Genomic DNA, 18,466 nt, shown 5'->3' on the forward strand with positions numbered 1-18,466 from the left:
TTCCCTCTGCCTTTCCACGCGGAAAGCTCCCAGGCTCTCTCTCTCCAGGAAGCCGCTCCCTGAAGGAACACTGTAAATAACAACACCCTGCTTTCTCTCCCCTTCTCACCCAGTGGTGTTTTTAACTTTCCAGTATTTTTGTTGTTTTTTGTTTGTTTGTTTTGTTTTTGTTTTTTTGAGATAGTCTCGCTGCGTCGCCCAGGCTGGAGTGCAGTGGCGCGATCTCGGCTCACTGTAACCTCCGCCTCCCGGATTCAAGCGATTCTCCTGCCTCAGCCTCCCAAGTACCTGGGAATACAGACGCCCGCCACCACGCCCGGCTAATTGTTTTTTGTATTTTTAGTAGAGATGGGGTTTCACGGTGTTGGCCAGGCTGGTCTTGAACTCCTGACCTCATGATCCGACCACCTTGGCCTCCCAAAGTGCCGGGATTACAGGCGTGAGCCACCCCGCCTGGCCTAATTGTCCAGTATTATACATACCTGTAGGTTTATTAGTCAATTATTTGTCAACTGTTTGTGCTAGGAGCAGGGACTGTTTCGCTCACTGCGCCACCCCTGGCGTACAGGAGGCGCTTAAAAAAATAGTTCAGTTACACATTAAAAACAAAGAAACAAAAATACACACATATGGCATTTGTATGTGCCAGGCTCTGTTGTCAGAGCTTTGCAATGCACTGTCCCGTTCATCCTCAGAAGCCCGTGGCTGGTACCACTATATTATTACACACTTTTTTTTTTTTTTAATGTGTGAGGAAATCCAGGCACAGGGACGTGAAACAGCCCATAGATAGCAAATGGTGGAGCAGGATTTAAATTCAGGTTGCTGATTTAAATAGGAATATTCCCATTAATCTGGAACGTTCGGGCACTTGTCCCCCTAGATGCTGTGTCCCCCGGATGCTAAAATGAAGTGATCTGCTCCAAGAAAGTAAGAATCGGTCTGCACAAAGTGGGATCCCGGCCTCTTGCAGAATTAAGCTTGAAGAGTTGAGGAAGTGGTCGTTGAAAGTGGGCGTGCGATTCCCGCAGGAAAAGCGCTCAGGCGGAGGAGAAGGGGCTGAGCCCCGCCTTGGAAGCTGCGGCGGAGGAAGAGGAATTGCGGGGCTTGGCTTCTGCTTTTCTCTGCGGCCCCTCCCGCTCGGGCCTCGCGCCGACTCGCGGCGCCCTGAGTCCGCCGGCCGCTCGGGGGCGCCCGAGGCGGAAGGGGGCGTTGCGGCGCCGCCCGACGTCGCGTCCTCGGCGGCTGCGCAGTGCGCACGTCAAAGCCGGGCTCGGGCCGCGAGCGGGGCGCGGGGATCGGGGAGCGGCGCGGCCTGGGAGACACAGAGCCTTCAGGCGCCGGGGCGGGGGCATAGGCGAAGACTAAGGCGGCGCCGGGCCCCACAGCAGCAGCCGCAGCCAGAGCGAGCGCAGCAGCGCGGCGGTAGCCGCGGGAGCCCCTGGGCAGCCGTCCGCCCGCGCAGCCGCCGCCGCCGCCGCGGGAGCCCGTCGCCGGGAGCAGGAGCGGGCGGAAGACAACGGAGGGACGGAGCGTCCGAGCCACGCCGCGGGGACCGAACGAGCAGCCCGAAGCGGCGGCGGCCGAGGACGGGGACAGCGACGACGCGGAGGCAGAGAAAGGAACGCCCGGCCCAGCCCCGTGAGTGACCCCCGGCCCGGCCCGGCCCTGCTCATGGTGCGGACGCCTGCCCGGCTTCCGCCTGCCCCGCTGGGCCCTCACCGGCCCTGGGGCTGCCTCCATTTTCCTGGGTGGCGGTGGCCCCGGCCCAGCTTGGCCCCGGAGCCCCCAGGAGCAGCCGGGCCCGGCCTGCTCTCTCCGCCCGGCTCGGCTCCGGCCCCTCGCTGAGACGCTCCCTTTGCCTTCGCCGGCGTGGGGCGCCCGGGGGCCTCCAGTCCAGGCGCTCCTGCCGCCTCCTCCGTGGTTCTCAGGCGGGGCTGGCGGCGCGTGGTGGTCCGGGCCGGAGTCGGGAGAGCGGGGAAGTGCGGGCCGGGTCAACTGTCACCGGCTGCACCCGGGCTCCGGCGCCTCGCTCCCGCCCCTGGTAAACTTCCTGTTGTCGGGAGGCAGATACCAGCTTTGTGATCAATTCAGGAAAATGCCTAACTGATTTCTGGTTAGGAATTGTGCGGTCGGAGCGTTCTGGAGTTCAATGGAACCACCCCAAGCGCAGACTGCGTGCAGGCGCCGTAGTCGGCCTGCACCGGAGGGATTCAAAGGTGAAGCGGGCCCCGGTCCCCTCCCCCGAGGAGCTTAGGCTCTGGTGTGGGAGATAAGACGAGAACACAAATAACTGCGATACTGGGAAGCAGGTGATAAGTCCTGTGAAAGAACGACGGAGTGCTAGAAGGGCACCCGGAAAAACCGAACCGATCACTTCTGCCTAGCAGAAACCTGGAAGGCTTCCTGGGCGGGGGGTGCTGAGCAGAGTCTTGAAGGCCTGATGGGATTTAGGAAAGGAGGATTGCAGAAGAGGTTTGTGGAAGGGGTAGCAAAAGCGAGAAGACAAAGCCTAGAAATCATGGGTAATTCTGTGTGTTGGCATGGTGCAGGGGGCGGGGTGTATTGGGCTAAAGAGGTATTTCGGGGCCAGATCCTTGAATGCTGTAGAGGAGCTATTTGAGCAGCATTCTAAGAGAAACTTAGAGCTCATTTCTCAGTGACTCATGAGCCCGGAAATGTAGGCTAGGGGATATTAAAGGCGCTCTTGTGAAAGAAGAGAGAAGGAGGCCCAGTCAGGAGTTGACATTCTGTGCCTTGAATATAATGCAGTTTCAGATCGATTTTGACAGCTTCCCAGATAATCAAGTAAATCCATGCCCAGGCTAAGCAAAGTACCTTTGCAGAAAGCTTCATTAGATGTCAGGCTCTTAAGAGGTAATGGAATGGTGTCTATAAAATAAGCTCATCTGCACACAGAAGGTGTTTCTATTTGTGCGTTCGCTACAATGCATAAAAACTTCTTGCACTTTGTATTAGGCGTCTGTACTTTGGAATTACTAAGCTAAACCTACATTCTTTGAGGTGGCATTTGTGTAAAATAACATAAATTGATGATTTTTAAAAAATGGTTAGTAATATTCTGCTGTAGAAAGCCAGACGTAGACCTTTTACAGAAAGGTAAAACTTTGTTTTTATATTTTATTTTATTATGAAATCTTTATAGTAGAGCCGGAAGTGAAAGTGTTTAGCTTTATTTTGTAGTTTGTTCAGATTGTTAGGAAGTAATTAGCAGCTGTATTTGAAATCTAGAATATACGATCTGTGAAAGCAGCTTAGGGCCTAAGTTTTGTAAGCATGCACTTGTTTGCGTGTATGACAAGTGAATGCCACGTTTTTGCAGTTTAAAAATTTTCTGCTTTTCAAAATAATACATGATCTTTGTCAAAGCTTGCAAAATTCAGGGAGTGCTAGAAAATCTTTAAAACATTTTCTATAATCTTACCACTTAGATTTGGTTACTGTTAACATTTTTGCATATTTTCTTTCCAGTCTTTTTCTGTGTATTTTTTCTCTGCATATTGAAATATATTGTATGCATATGTATACACACACATATCTCTTATTAAGCTTTTCTTGTCATTAAATATCTTCATATAAAAAATTTTTACTCAACAATGGAAGTCTTCTAAGCGTGTTTTGTTTTCCTGACAAGGTTGTATTATTTACCTCAGATGAAATGCAGTAGTTAAGCTTAATAACTACTAGTGTGGACAGAACTTTTTCTAAAAGTTTCTTGTTTGAAGTATATTTCTTTCTCTGTAAGACTTGGATCCTCTTGCTTGTTGAATAAAGTTTTTCTTGGCAGGATGTGTGTTGTCATGAGGTATGGAAGAGGAAGAAAGTACACAGATCTCTGCTATAGGAGTGAATGGACTTTTAAAGGGATGTTGTCAAAAGATTACTGTCATGGCTGGTATACCATCCCCCACAGACGGCGATGCAGTGTCCCTTCCCACTCCCCACTTCGCTCCTGAAAAATAGTCTCTACACTAGGGCCATCCATATAGGTTAACTATTTTTTGAACATGACATCACGAAGACTCAGGCTGGATATAAATATAGAATATTTCATGAAATGGTTTGCTACTATAACAAATGGGTGGTATTTGCTTTTTTGGTTTTGTTTTGTGTTTTGAGACAGGTTCTCACTGGGTTGCTCAGGCTGGAGTGCAGTGGTGCGAACATGGCTCACTGCAACCTCAGCCTCCTGGGCTCAAGCCATCCTCCCACCTCAGCCTCCCGTAGATGGGACCACAGGCTCGTACCATCACATCCGGCTAATGTTTGTATTTTTATAGAGACAGGGTCTTGCCATGTTTCCCAGGCTGGTCTTGAACTGCTGGGCTCAAGTAATCTAATCTTGCCTTGTCCTCCCAAAGTGCAGGGATTACGGGCATGAGCCACCACGCCTGCCTGGATATTTGTTTTTTAATTTCAAGGCAGCTTACTTCCCTTCATTAGCATTTGCTACTTCAGGTTCTTGTACTAAGTCAGTTTTTTCCCATGTATTTTACATTCTAAGGTGTATTAAGAAGATCTCTGTTTCTGTTTCATCACGTATGAAGTAAGATGCTGAGTAAGGCTGTGTACGTTTCCTAAAGTTAATATAGAAGAACTGCTAAGAAAGTCCAGTATAAGTATGGGGTTTGGTAACTTGATTTTATTTGAATATTTTTATATTGCAAATATGTATGCCACACAGTGTCTTTATTACCTTGGAATATTCACTAAAGTTTTCTGTTTTGATCAACTTTTGTGGGATTACAGATTTCTTTAGTTACTGCCATACTTTCCCAAGAGCCTTTTTTCCAGATTGATGACTAATCACTCACAGTTTAGCCATCTGCCATGAAAATACACAAATCCAACCTCCCCAACCCCCAAAAATAAAATTCAGTAGTAGGACGAATTTTGTTTCAGGTATTGTCTTTTGTTTACCTTTCTGGCATTGTTTCTATTCCAGCTCTATTTTATTTTTTAATTTAAAAAATGTTTTAATTAAAAGAGATGGGGTCTCATTCTGTTGCCCAGGCTGGTCTTGAACTCCTGGGCTTATGCCATCCTCCTGCCCCAGCCTCCCAAAGCACTGGGATTATAGGCGTGACCACACTGGCCTCCAGCCCTATTTTAAAAGGTCAGGCCGAGCGGGGTAGCTCACTCCTATAATCCCAGTGCTTTGGGAGGCCAAGGTGGGAGGATTGCTTGAGCCCAAGAGTTGGAGGCCAACCTGAGCAACATAGCAAGACCCTATATCCACAAAAATAAAAAATTAGCTGAGCATGGTGGTGTGTGTGCCTGTTGTCCTAGCTACTCAAGAGGCTGAGGCAGGAGGGATTGCCTGAGCCCAAGAATTTGCAGCCCCAGTGAGTTTTGATCACTGCATTGCAGCCTGAGGTGACAGAGTGATACCCCATCTCAAAAAATGTATATATAAAATAAAAATAATAAAAATAAAAATTCATTTTCCTCTTTTTCATTGCTCCTTTTAATTGGGCATTTGATTTTATGAATGTCTTTACATGTTACAGAAATGGGACTGTGGAAGGTGGATTAATTTGGATAACAGAAAAACTTTGGTAAACATTTTTTTTTACACACTTTGATAAAATTGTGGGGAAAACATATCAAATCTGAATCTCTGGGTTAAATTACTTGTGACTTGTTATTACTGAGGTGTAAAGATCTGGCATTATTATGAAGTCAAGTAATCTAAATTTGCATAGCAATTTAGTCATCAGTATCTTTTGGCCATTGTGAGAAGACTTGTATTAGAGCCTTCTTTAATTACAGAAGGAATTGAGCTGTGTGAGAGTTCGTACGTTATGTGCCCTTAGTGACTTTCCGACTGGATCCCAACCACTACTTTTTAAAAAATTCTCCTGCAAGGGTGTCTTGCAGTGAGAAAGAGAGACTGGACTCAACTCCCCTCATCTCTACAGTCCGGAATATGGGGGCAGAGCAAAGTGAAGCAAATATTTCTGCCGTCACCATTTGTAGAGCAGACCAGTCTGTGAATAAAATGATCAGTGTTCTGCCTCTGTTTCTCAGGCCCTCCGAGGATTATGAGAAGAGTTACTGCAGGCCTAGGTGGCAGATCATAGACTGGTGGTGATGAAATCAGGTTAACAGCTTGTTGCCATCTGCATTTTTGGGGGATGTTGTGCCATTTCTGTCTCACTGAGCTTCCCAGTCCCACTGTGCTTTTAATTTTTAAAACAGGAGGGGTGAGGGGACAGCAGAATTGTGGTTTATAGCAACTGTGAAGTTAAGCCTGCAGAGGAAGGGAGAATGGCATGCAGAGAATTGCAAGAGGTCATTCGGGTGTGAAGTGGCTCCAAAGGAGGAAGGTAAATCCTGCCTTGGTCATTTATGTTGACCATATCCAGTGCATACCTATTTGTATGATCTTTAATAGCTTTTGTCTTGGTACTCAAAACATAGTGTTGAAGTTATAGATTGTGTTTGCTTGTTTATGTGTGCATTCATGTGCATGTTTCAAGGACGGGGAAAATCTAGCCATTATTTAGTGGCGGTTTGGTTTTATATGGCAGTTATTCTTTGGGAGCATTATCCACCAAACATTGAGGACCAGGGAAGTATGATACTGTGAAAAGATCACACACTTTATTTTGGTAATATATTTGAGAAACAAAACATACCTTGTGTATCTTGATCTTAATTAAGCTCCTACTTTGTGATCTTGTCTCATGAACTGTAACTTGCTCTTTACAGCGTACTATTAACATGCTAGTCACTGTTGTCTCCCTCCACAGTAGATTATATGTCAGCTGTATTGAGGCACTAGGAAGAAATACTTGGACAGGTTTCTGTTTACATGTCTGTAGTTAAGGCCCACTCTTAGATTTATAGAATTTGGAGAGGCAGTGTTAGCTAGTGGTTAAAAGCGCAGGTGCAGCCAGACTGCCTAGATTTTGAACCCTCATTCCTCTGCTGTGGGCTCTATAACCTTAAGTTCCTTCTGTCTAGCTTGAATTCCTTGGATGGTAATAATAGATCATATCTGAGAGGGTTGTAGGACGATTAAATGAGTTGCTACATCTGATGTGCTGCCATGTATCAGATGCCTAGACATAAGTTTTGTGATGCTGATGATAGGCTTTTCCAGGTGGGAGAAACTTTAGAACTTCAGAAACAACCTAGGCAGAATGGTTCTTTCTGCAGGTGGGAACACTGAGGCCCACCGTAACTAGAGCAGAGTTTGGTTCACTTTGAGGGGTAACAGGTATAGCTTTCTGCAAAGTGAAGTCTCTTTCCTAGGGTTTTATGGCTTATTAGCCACAGGACTGAATCTGGAGCCTGGTTTTCTTCATTATTTGTCCAGTTTACTTGAATTAAGTATAATACTTTATGCAGTAATGTCTTCTTTTGGACCTTTTCACTAACATTTACAAAGGTTGTATTCAAAATATATCAAATGTTTTTTGTCATATAATTCTTTTTTAAGGTTTAATATACTAATATTCATAATATTTGTGATGTAGCTGGCAAGTTATTTGGGAGGGGTGTATGAAGTTAAAAGTTGAAATAGACAAAGAATCAAGGAAAATTAACAAAAATTAGTTAGCTTGGGGGAACAAATTACCATTTAGGTCCACTAAATGTTGGGCAAACCTCTTAGGTAGTATTGTCCCCAACATCGTTATTGATGGGAAACCAAAGTGGAGGGTTTGTCCAGAATAACACAAACATTGCACAGTTGAGCCAGAATTTGAACTCAGGTCTGCCTCACTTCAAAATATGTGCTTCCTGAAATAGGGTATGACTCCTTCATGAAATAATTTTATTTTCCTTGCTGAGCAGTTTTGAATTAGTATTTTAGAATGAAGGTTTATAAATAGATCCTAATTTGGATTTTAATAGGTTTCCAAGCAGTAACCACATTACAATCTAAAAGAGATGGTTTATTATAAATGCTTTAGTTGTATAGTCATAATTTGATTAGTGGCTTATAGTTTAGTTACGCCAGTAGATAGTATTTAATTTCCACATTATTCTTGTAGAGAAGATGGGAGGCTTGTGTTACAGTGGGAAACACAGAAGCCTGGGAATTGAAAGATCTGGGCTGGGTCCTGACTCCATGACTAATTATGTTGTTACTCTGTACAAGTAACTCCATCTCTCTGGGCTTCAGTCATCCCATTATTGTACCAATGGCCCCAGATTGTAAACCCCTCAAGTTCTCTTGCCCTTATTTTCAGTGATTTGTATGTAGGCTTCTGACTTGCCTTTTTCTCCTGCACTGGTTCCCTCCCCTTTTGCTGGTGGTCTTGCAGTCTGTCTGAGTACTTTATGGCATGTGACTGTGCTTTAACCTTTTTTCTCCCAGTTGGTCAGATGGTAGTGTTATTTCACAGTACTGAAGTTCTTTGCTTAGGGTAATGAGAATAACATCAAAATGTGTATTTTCAAATTTTCTACCTTTGTGCTTATGAATAAATAGTTAAGAACTAAATGTTTTATGGTTGTAAAGTACAAGCTTAGTAAGTCAATTTATTAACAAGTCCTCAAGCCTCACATCAGTTTCGTTGTCACAATTGTGTTGTAAAGTTGGGCGAGTTGTGTGTTTTAGGGGAAGGAAAACATTAACCAAAGGCAATGAGAGTGGGAAAGAAAGAACCAAAAATGTAGAATTAAATTTGGGGATGTAAAGAACATGCTTTGGCTGTGGTTGGTATTAATCCCCTACCTATGTAAAGGTGGAATCCTGGCTTAGATCACAGGGTTCTTTGCAGCTCGGAATTCTATCACTGGTAAGAGATAAGGGTGATATTCACCACCCATTAGCATTCATACCTCCTCAAATGTCTATTATTAATTTGGTCCACAAGTTGTTTGTTTGTTTGTTTGTTTCTCAGGACGTAGTCTCGCTCTGTCGCCCAGGCTGGAGTGCAATGGCGCGATCTCTGCTCACTGCAACCTCCGCCTCCCGGGTTCAAGCGATTCTCCCACCTCAGCTTCCCGAGTAGCTGGGATTACAGGTGCGCGCCACCATGCGTGGCTAATTTTAGACAGGGTTTCACCATGTTGGCCGGGCTGGTCTTGAACTCTTGACCTTGTGATCCGCCCACCTCGGCCTCCCAAAGTGCTGGGATTTCAGGCGTGAGCCACCGCGCCAGGCTTAAGCAGTTTTTAATGCCTCTTATGCTAGGTACTGTTCTAAAGGCTGGGCCTCAAGGAGCTCGGTAAACAAGTTTTTTCCTGCTTTGATGGCATATCATCAGCCAGCCAGTTCATTTACTTTTAGATTCTATAGCAGGGAGACAGAAACTCAGGCCGTTAACATGACCCATGTAGATACTGTTTTGGCCCCCATCTCTCTAGTTACAGTATGGTTTCATCACTGTTCAGCATTGGTGAGTTATAAGTTTTTCCTATGTATGTAAGTTTCGTGTCTCTAGATTGTAATTTATTTGGATAGAGGATTTTTGTTTTTTTACCTTTTAAAATTTATCTTCTCTCCCCTCTTCCCTACCTCATGTTTTCAGAGTATAATAATATGTTCTTTCTATAAATATTAAATGATACAGCTGTGTGGTAGTATAAGAAAACTTTTGCAGCCAGCGTGGTGGCTCATGCCTGTAATCCCAGCACTTTGGGAGACCAAGGTGGGCAGATCACTTAAGGTCACGAGTTCAAGACCTGCCTGGCCAACATGGCGAAACCATGTCTCTACTAAAAATACAAAAATTAGCTGGGCATGGTGTCAGGTGCCTGTAATCCCAGCTACTTAGAAGGCTGAGGCAGGAGAATCGCTTGAGCCCTGGGCGTAGAGGTTGCAGTAAGCCAAGATCGTGCCACTGCACTCCAGCCTGGGCAACAGAGGGAAACTCCATCTCAAAAAAAAAAAAAAGAAAAAAGAAAAAGCAAACTTGCTTAGCAGAGATGAAATACTTAACCAAAATACAATTTTTTCTGTTTATCTTTTTATCTCAGCTATATTTGTGCTTATTTGAAAGTGATTTACATACTGTGATAATTGAAGGTTATGAGGATCCCCTTTTCGCAGATAAGTTCCACGTAAAGCCGTGTTTCCCAAATTGTGTTTTGTAGGCTGCCAGTCTTATGAGAGATTAGTTGTTTGTAGGAGAGGTTCCAGGGTGAGATTTCAGCTTGGGAAAACACTGGGTTAAACATAGTTAAACAGAGTTTTATTTTTGATGGTGATTGTGTTACTGTTTTTCTGCAGAGCTTGTCAGAGTTTTTAGTAGTGTGTATTGGCAAATTGAGAAATACTGCACATTATATTTCCTTCCTTCAAGTTTATTTGGTCAAAAGAACACACCCTCCCCCCCAGGAAATACCCACAAACATCTTGAAGAAAGGTTCCACTGGAACACAGTTTAGGAAACGCTCTTACTTGCATACTTACTAGTATGGCATTCAAAGCATTTACTTGCTAATTGGGATGATAATTTTTTATCAGTTGGAATTCAACTAAGATTGTAGTGGCTTTCACCAAGCCTTTTTTTTTTTTTTTAATTTCAGCCTGCAGTGAGAAATTATATTTTTGATCAGTGACCCAACACATACACACACTCTCAAAACTGAAAAAGAAATTTCATGAAACAGTACTTAGGTCTTACTACATAGAATGCATTCTAATACTTCCTATTTTATTTCTTAATGCTTTTTATGAACTAAAATCAGCATGCAATTTGAGAGACACTACATGGTTACATGAATTTATAAACTTATGTTAGAGTGAGAATATACCATACAAACTTTCATTTTTCTATTTAAAAAATATTTTTTGTAGAGACGGGGTCTCACTATATTGCCCAGGCTGGCCTCAAAGTCCTGGGCTCAAGCGATCCTCCTGCCTCAGCATCCCAGAATGCTGGAATTACAGGCGTGAGCCACCTTGCCCAGCCCCAAACTGTTTTATAAGTGAGAAAACTAAAGCTCAGTGTAGAGATGAGATGGGAGGGACTCTGACCATAAATTCTGTATTTAAATCTTGGTTGTGTGTTGTTGGGCAGGGTGTTTAATGCCTGTTTTTCGTCAGCTTTCTCATTTGTAACATAGCAATAATAGAACCTATACGTAAGGTAGTTGTGAGGGTTCAGTAAGAATGCCATGCATAGCCTGTCTGATAGTGTGCTGTAAGTGTCCAATACATTTTAGCTTTTATGATGGCTGGAGTCTCAAATTCTTTCTGCTGTACTATACGTACTTTGAAAAATATTTTAAGACTTTAGAAGTGTTTAAGCAACCTCCAAGTAAAGCTAAACTCTTGATCTCTAGTTGGATGTATCATTTGTTGTGATCTCAGCCCTCTGAAATAGTAAGTTTTAAAAATAGCGAAAAGGAGCCACTTAAAGTTGTTTTGTCTCAGTTGCAAATTGACTCTCAGTTGCCGAGCTTTATGCCATATTATTATATAGTTTTAAAACTATTCTTTTTTAACTTTCTTAATTTTCAATTTTGTTAAAAGAATGAATACTTTAGCAGCTTTTCAAGCCTTTTTAAAAAATCTTTATAAGCATGTAATTAAATAAAAATATGTTGATACCTGTAACCTATTAATTTAGCTTTCTTGTAGTTTTAATTCATTAAAATAAAAAAAAGTTACTGTTTCCTGTTTTATCCACGTTTCTGCAGGTTTGGTGAGTTTGCCCATCCTCAATATTTTATATTGCCATTGGGGATTTAATTTTGTGTCCTGACCTAAGAAAAGGGACATTTACAGGGGATTTACGATAGTGGGAGCCTGATTTCCCATTATCTTCTTTTTTTCTTTCTGGTTTAAACACTTCGTTTTAATTTCTCTGCTGTGGGCTTCCTGAACCCACCCCACTTAAATTTTAAGGTTGAACCTCCCCCAAACACAGGAAGACAAGCAAGTCTCTGAGTCAACATTCTTGAGGGAGTAAGTTTTACTCTCCAAAGCCACATCAGAGAAATCTTGCTGCCCCTTCTGCAGTAGGTGTGTCTTCATCTCTACGTTCCTGCAATGTGTTGCCTTTGAGCTGATCCTCCAGTTGTCTCACCTCCCAGACCCTTTTGCTCCTTTTAGTGCCCCACAGTGTCCTTGAAGGACCACACTATCACCATGGCACCCAGAAACCCCTGCCTGCTGGTTGGGCTTTGGTTGGGTTTAGCCAATGGAAGCCCTGGGCAGAAGATTAGAGGGTAGGAGGAGAAAGAACTCAGCGTATGTCTTGTCCTGCCCTCTCCATGCCCTGGTGGCATTGTTTGGCCAAGGGTTCCCATTATCTCAAACATAGCTGGCTACTTCATATATTAATGTCACTACTGAGGCAATTCGAGGTGTTTCTCAGTTTGTTTCTTTTATTCACCAGTTTGTCTTCAGTGTGACCTGAAGTTGCTGAAATAAAAGGTTCCAATCAGCATCACTGCCACATACCAATTCAGTATGCAAATAGCATAAAGAGGGCCTGGTGTGGTGGCTCACACCTGTAATTCCAGCATTTTGGGAGGCTGAGGTTGGTGGATCCCTTGAGGCCTTTAGGAGTTTGAGACCAGCCTGGGCAACATGGTGAAACCCTGTCTCTACTAAAAATACAAAAATTAGCTGAGTGTGGAGACACACACCTGTAATCCTAGCTACTTGGGAGGCTGAGGCATGAGAATCGCTTGAACCCGGGAGGTGGAGGTTGCAGTGAGCCGAGATTGCGCCATTGCACTCCAGCCTGGGCAACAAAGAGTGAAACTCCATCTAAAAAAACACACACACTCACAAAAAAAAAAAAAACCTCTATGAATAGTTTACCTCGTTTAATCTTTTAACAGCCCTTTTTAATATCAAATTTTGTCCTCATATATTTAGGTGAGTAATGGAGAAAAACAAGCAAATTGTGTAATTGGCCCGAAGTTATGCATGTAGAAAGGGGTCCTAGATTTGAAACCCAGGTCACAGAGCTTGAACTTGCAACCTACCATGCTGCCTCTACCACAGGATACTGGAATGTAGAATCATCCTGGAACATAGGACATTTCTGATACAGAAACAGATGAGGTCAAGTCTCCTGGTCAGGATGTTTGATGTCTCAGGACACAGAGAACTTTCATTTCTCATTACTGGGTTGCTGTCAGTGATCTTTGAGGAGTTGTGATGAAATGGAGCCATGCAAGAAAATTAGGAAAGTTAAAAGTACGGTTTTTCCATAAAAGGAAAAGATGGAATCTACAAATCATGAGACTGCACTTGATGTTGATTGCCAGAGTCCTAGCTAAGTGTTGATTTCTAGAAGCTACCATCCATTTATTTATTAACTATTTCCTTTTTTAGTAGGATTCTATTAAATGTCTTAGATAAGGATGGGGCAGGATAGGATTGCTGAAAGAATGCATAGTTCTTCCATATTTGAGATTATCTGAAAATATTAAGTCGCACAATTTAAATTGGAATATTTTCTAGGACCTGAAAGTCATTTTGATGTTTTTGCTTTTTAATTTAATTAAGCAATTTTTTTTTTTAGACAGAGTCTCTCTCTGTTACCTAGGCTGGAGTGCAGTGGCATGACCTCGGCTCACTGCAACCTCTGCCTCCTGGATTCAAGCAGTTCTCGTGCCTCAGCCTCCTGAGTAGCTGGGATTACAGGTGCATGCTACCATGCCCGGCTAATTTTTTGTATTTTTTTTTTTTTCCCAGTAGAGATGGGGTTTCACTGTGTTGGCCAGGCTGGTCTTGAACTCCTGGCTTCAAGTGAGCTGCCCACTTCGGACTCCCAGAGTGCTGGGATTACAGGCATGAGCCACTGCGCCTGGTCTCATTTTGATGTTTTTATAGGGTCCTTTTACTTGTGTTCATTATAGCTATCTAATATGCTTTGGCACATAAGTCACATATGGCACATTAGTCACAGGTACAGTGGCCTGCATCCCTGTGCCTTAACCTTCCCATGTAGGCAGGAAGGAACTAGGAACTGTTAGCATCTTCCTGTATGTAAATACAGCAAAGTGTAAATACCTTCTATTTTTATATTGTTAAAATCATTCATTTCTGTTCTTTAAGATTGTTGCTAACCTATTCGTTTACTCAAAGGCTAGTCTTGGTTTTGTTCACATAGTGATTGGAAACTGAGTTGATGGAAAGAGGGCAACCCTTCCCCCACAGAAGCTGAAAGGGAGGGGCGGGGAATGTTTTTTCTTTTTTAATCTTATGGAAGCTCCTGGACTTTTTAAATATAGTGAAAGGAAGACAGAAGGAATCAGTGTGCTTAGCGTATGAGATTGTATGCTGATGCCCTTTGGTGTTTGAAAAGGTCAAAAGACTGTCTTTTATGGAGGCTTTTGTTATCATTGAGAAGAGGAGGGAATAGAAGTACAGAGAGGGAAGAGGAACAAGACATAGGAGTATATCCAGAAGAAAGTGACCAAGTAACCGTAGACACTGGGTCTAAATTTGTGTGTCATGCACAACTTTGAAAGAGCTAATAATGAAGGTGGAACTGATTGCTTTTCAGAATTGTCTTAAGAAGTAGAACACTTGAATAGATTGTTAACCATATTTAATAATATATGTAAATATTTAAATATATATAAATTGGAAGAGGGTACCCCTTATGGAAGCTAAAAGGGAGGGGCGGGGGATATTTTAAATGTATGTAAATATTTAAATATGTATTTAAGAAGTAGAGCACTTGAATAGATTGTTAACCATATGTATGTATATGTGTGTGTGTGTGTGTGCGCGCGCGCGCGCGTGTGTATGTATATGTATATATTTTTTTCTTTTTTTTTTTGAGACAGGGTCTCGCTCTATCACCCACGCTGGAGTGCAGTGGCACAGTCTTGGCTCACTGTAGCCTCAACCTTCTGGGCTTGAGTGATCCTCCCTCCTCAGCATCCTGAGTGGCTGGGACTACAGGTGTGCACCACCATGCCCAGCTAATTTTTTTGTATTTTTTGTAGAGATGGGGTTTTGCTATGTTGCCTAGGCTGGTCTAGAACTGGGCTCCAGTGATCCATTTGCCTTGGCCTCCCTAAAGTGCTGCGATTACAGGTGTAAGCCTCTGTGCCTGGCCTTAACTCATGGAATCTATTAAATATGTATTAAAGGCCATGCCCTCGCAACCAGATAGGGGAAGGAGTGCTCCAGACCCAGTTAGCATAGAAATTATATACTCTTACATAAATGATATACCTAACATAAATACCCATATATAAATTATATGTTCTCTTTAAAACTTTCAGAAAACAAACTAGATTTATTCTAGATCCTAGAATACCAAAAGATACCAAATTCATGTTACAAAACTAGCCCAGGCCAGGTGCGGTGGCTCTCGCCTGGAATCCCAGCACTTGGGGAGGCCGAGGCAGGAAGATCACCTGAGGTCAAGAGTTCAAGACCAGCCTGGCCAACATGGTGAAACCCAGTCTCTACTAAAAATATAAAAATTAGCTGGGTGTGGTGGCACACGCCTGTAGTCCCAGCTACTCGGGGGCTGAGACAGGAGAATTGCTTGAACCTGGGAGGCAGAGGTTGCAGTGAGCCGAGATCACACCACTGCACTGCAGCATGGGCGATAGAGTGAGACTCCATCTCAGAAATAAATAAATAAATAAAAACTAGCCTAAACTCTTAAAAACGTAATAAAATATAAAATATAAGAACAGCAACCTGGTAAGACATTACAAAGGATGAAAACTATATTCCAATTTATCTTTTTTTTTTTTTTCCTGCTCACTGCAACTCTTCCACCCAAGCTCAAGTGATTCTCCAGCCTCAGCCTCCCAAGTAGTTGGGATTACAGGGGTGAGCCACCATGCCCAGCTAATTTTTGTAGAAATGGTGTTTTGCCATGTTGCCCAGGGTGGTCTTGAATGCCTGAGCTCAAAGCGATCCACCTGCCTCAGCTTCCCAAAGTGCTGGGATTACAGGCATGAGCCGTCGCACCCTGCCCCAATTTATCTTTTATATGTTTTTTTGAGACAGGTCTTGCTTTATCACCCATTCTGGAGTGCAGTGGCGCAGTCATAGTTTACTGTAGCCCCGAACCCCTAGGCTTAAGCAATCCTCCTGCCTCGGCCTCCTGAGTAGCTAGGACCACAGGCATGTGCCACCACACCCAGCTATAATTTTTTAAATTTTTTGTGGAGACGGGATCTCATTTTGTTTCCTAGATTGGTCTCGAACTCCTGGGCTCAAGCAGTCCTCCTGCCTTGGCCTCCCAAAATGCTGGAATTACAGGCGTGAAGCATTGCACCCGGCCCCAGATGCACATACAGAAGCCATGGACATTCTAAGTAAAACACCAGCAAAACTAATTAAATATGAGATTGTCAAAGAAGACAAAACCTGGTATTTACTGTGTGCCAAGTAAGTGTTTTAAGCACTTACGTTATCTCAATTAATCCCCTCAGCCTGAAGAAAGAGATTATGCTTATTTTACACATTATGAAATACAGGCCAAAAGGTTAGTCTGCCCAAAGATTAGTTGCAAATTAGCCACAGAGCCTGGTTTTGAACCCTTGGGAGGTTTGCACCAGCTAGTATTTAACCTCTGGCTATATCATCCCAATATGTGCCAAGATAGCAATGTTAAACAGTTCTTCTTTTATGAACACTTGAAATCAGAAAACAAAACAAGGATGCCCAGTAACACTGATGTTTGATAATGTCTTGGCCAGTGCAAGAATACATCAAATAAAAGACTTAACTATTGGAAAAAATGGTGGAATATAGTAGTATTTGCAGACAGTCACAATTTTAAACCTGGGAAAACCAGGAGAATCAAATCAAGAGTTAAAAATAAGAGTTTAGTGCCTGGCGCTGTGGCTCACGCCTGTAATCCCCAGCACTTTGGGAGGCTGAGGTGGGTGGATCACCTGAGGTCAGGAGTTCAAGACCAGCCTGGCCAACATGGTGAAACCCCATCCCTACTAAAAATACAAAAAAATCAGCTGGGTGTGGTGGCATGTGCCTGTAATCCCAGCTACTCAGGAGCCTGAGGCAGGAGAATCGCTTGAACTCGGGAGGTGGAGGTTGCAGTGAGCCAAGATCTCCAGCTTGGACAACAAGAATGAAACTGTCTTAAGGAAAAAAAAAAAGTTTAGTAAGATGGTTTTATACCACATAAAGATATTTAATAATTGGTACCACTTGGTTATGAAAAATCTTGAGCGAAAACCTCATTCATTATAGCAATAAAAAATGAAATGCCCAGGGTGAAGGAATCTATAAATATTTGAGATTTTTACAAAGAAAACTATAAATTTAAGTGAAAAAAGACTTAAATAAGAACAAATGAGAAAATTTTTGCAGGTTGAATCAGTGTAGTATTGGCCAGAGAATACTGTCAGATTTTTTAAAAAGTTGACTTATGGAACACAGTAGAAGATACATATGAGCCTGCTACATAAGCAACATCACACATTAGTGGAGAAAAAGAAAGGATTATTTAGAAAAAAAATTTTTTCTTATAATTTTAGACAGAATCTTGCCCTGTCACCCAGGCTAGAGTTCAGTGGCACGATCATGGTTCACTTCAGCCTCGACCTCCTGGGTTCAAGTGATCTCCCACCTCAGCCTCTCGAGTAGCTAGGACTACAGGTGCACACCATCACACAGAGTTAATTTTTGTAGTTTTTGCAGGGTTTCACCATGTTGCCCAGGCTAGAGCAAAATATTTTTAAATGATTGGTTATTCTTTGGGAAAATGAATTGTGATAATTAAGCTCCCGTTTATATGAAAATATATCAGTTGGGAGAATGAATAAAAACTATACATTAGAAGAAAACTTTTTTTTTTTTTTTTGAGACCAAGTCTCGCCTTGTGCCCCAGGCTGTAGTGCAATGGTGCGATCTCGGCTCACTGCAACCTCCGCCTCCCAGGTTCAAGTGATTTCCTGCCTCAGCCTCCTGAGTAGCTGGGATTACAGGCTCCTGCCACCATGCCTGGCTAATTTTTGTTATTTTTAGTAGAGACAGGGTTTCATCATGTTGGCCAGGCAGGTCTCAAACTGCTGACCTCAGGTGATCCACCCGCCTCGGCCTCCCAAAGTGCTGGGATTACAGGCATGAGCCACTGCGCCCAGCGAAGAATACTTATATGAATATCCATTGGATGAAAAAGCAGGTTTATTTTCATTGCTGTCGAGTGATAGAAGAAAAGAACTAAGAAAAATGTGTGAAAAAAATTTGTGCGATAATGGCCAAGTGTTGACATTACCTCAGTATAGTAAAAGCTTATAGAAACTGATAACTGCCATTTATTAGTAAGCTCCTTTTAAGTTGCAAATGCTGCCCTAGGCATTTTATTCATGTTAAAATTTTAACAGTCATTTTATAACTAAATGAGATACAGAAGGTCAATGTTTTATCCCCAGGTTTTGGTTCATACCTCTACTAAACAGCAGAGCTAGGATTTAAACTGGGGTCTGATAAGAGATGGTCTTAACCCTTAAAGCATGCTGCCTTTCAAGCAAGTTAAAGGCTAAAACACTGGACAAGTGAACAACCAGATCAGATAGTGGC

At 42.9% G+C, this 18,466-nt stretch overlaps 1 protein-coding gene across 1 annotated transcript in view; it reads left to right on the plus strand.

The window, feature by feature from the left end:
* Positions 1–1,249: 1,249 nt before the first annotated feature.
* CAB39 (calcium binding protein 39) overlaps positions 1,250–18,466 on the plus strand; it is a 107,039-nt gene continuing 89,822 nt past the window's right edge. Inside the window, exon 1 of the mRNA XM_054477590.1 lies at positions 1,250–1,641. The gene's annotated coding sequence lies outside the window, so the exon portion shown is untranslated. The remainder of the gene's footprint in view (positions 1,642–18,466) is intronic.

The sequence above is a fragment of the Pongo pygmaeus genome, chromosome 11 (genome assembly GCF_028885625.2).
Source record: "Pongo pygmaeus isolate AG05252 chromosome 11, NHGRI_mPonPyg2-v2.0_pri, whole genome shotgun sequence".
Classification (NCBI taxonomy): domain Eukaryota; kingdom Metazoa; phylum Chordata; class Mammalia; order Primates; family Hominidae; genus Pongo; species Pongo pygmaeus.